We start from the raw sequence: 1,790 nt of genomic DNA, 5'->3' as shown, positions 1-1,790 counted from the left end.
CTCACGTGTGCACGTGCTCATCCTCACACAGGCGTGCCCCCATGTGCACGTGCGCATGTGCTCATCCTCACACAGGCGTGCCCCCCATGCTCACGTGTGCACGCGCTCATCCTCACACAGGTGTACCTCCCCTCGTGCACGCGCACACACTCAACTCTCCCCCGCCCCCCCGCACAGCAGTGCTGGTCTTTGTGCCGGGAAAGGAAGGTGAGTCTGTGGAAAAGCTTGTAGCAGGTTTGATTGTGGGTCGACGCACCCGCATCCCTCCGCTGCCTGCCGGGATCTCCTGATCCCAAGCCCACGCGCGAGCTCTCCTGGGGCGCCCGCCAGGCTGATGGCACTGCTACTCTCCACGGGGTGTGATTCAGGCCCCTGCAAGGACAGAGCGCAAGGGGGTGGAGGATCCAGTCGCTGGCTAATGGAGCTGGGGTAACGTGGGCCCCAGCGCTCAGGATCTGGCTGGCCGGTGGAGAAGGAAGGCCTGAGCTGCACACATCGAGGCGAGCTCCCTGTCCCTCCCGTCTGAGCGGAACCTCTGCCCCAGGGAGGAGGAGCCCAGGACCCTGCACTTGCTTCTGGGTTCGAATCTTCGTCTGCTGCCTGCCAGCTGGATGGCCTTGGATGAGTTAACCTCTCTGAGCTTCAGTATTTTCATCTGTTACGCGAGGACAAAGAGGACAATTAAATAAGATGAGTTAACCCTTACTATGTGCCAGACACTGGGTCAAGGTGATTAGATGGGTTAATTTATTTGATCCTCTCAGTAACCTGCCAGGTTAGATTTTAGGACAAACCATGTGAAATTGCCATTTTTATAGGTCAAAAATAGTCAAATGCTGACAGATGTATTTAGTATAGCCTGATATTAGCATCCCTGTGTTACAGGTGAGGAGATGGAGACTCAGAGGGGGGACAAGACCTGCCCGAGATCACACAGCCATGGAGCAGCAGAGCTGGGATTTGGACCCAGGCCCACCTGGCTCCTCTGTTAAATGTCAATGCTGGGCCTTGGTGAGGAACAAACCAGCCCAGGGTAAGTGCTCAGCATGGCACCAGGCACACAGTAAGTGCTCAATAAATGCACTCTCTCTCCTTGTTCCTGCGGTGACTTCTCAGCTAAAATCTCACTAGTCTAGACAAATGACTCCCCCATTCCTACCCCAGCCCCTCCCTCTGACCTGTTACTCCAGTGCTGGGGTGAGATCAGGTGCTGGCCTCACCCAAACTTGACCCTCGTCCTTCATCATCGTCTAAATGCTTTCTGGCAAAGGCAGACCATCTTGTCTCAAGGAGTCTTCCTGGATGGGCACCTCCCTGCCAGGTGCACACTCCCCTTCTTCCTGGGCTCAGGTTCAACACCAAGTTCAACTGGTTCTGCATTCGCCCACAGAGGTCGTGTGCCTGCAGTGCTCAGTGGGGCTCTGGAGCCAGAGTGCTCCCCGAGATCATCAGCTAATGTCATGTGTGGGGCACTGGGCTAAGTGTTTTCTGTGTTCTCTAATTTTGTTCCCATAGCAACCCTTCGAGAGGGAATACTTTTATTCTATTCTATTTTGCAGTTGTTGAGACTGAGGCTTTCAGAATTAAAGTGACTTTCAGGGTTGAGGTGAACCTGAGAATGGAGGGGGCTGTGACCTCTGCCCAGGGGAATGAAGGGGCACATCCTGGCGGAGGTGATGTTTGGTGGGGGGGGCTTGACAAGGGGCTGGCCTGTCAACAGGCAGGGGTAGGGAGGTGAGAAGAGAGGAGAAGATGAGCCAGGTAGAGGAGACCATGTGAGCAAGACTTGA

The sequence above is a fragment of the Mirounga leonina genome, unplaced genomic scaffold (genome assembly GCF_011800145.1).
Source record: "Mirounga leonina isolate KUSES-001 unplaced genomic scaffold, KU_Mleo_1.0 Mir_173, whole genome shotgun sequence".
In the NCBI taxonomy this organism is placed as follows: domain Eukaryota; kingdom Metazoa; phylum Chordata; class Mammalia; order Carnivora; family Phocidae; genus Mirounga; species Mirounga leonina.
This window is presented reverse-complemented; position numbering follows the sequence as displayed.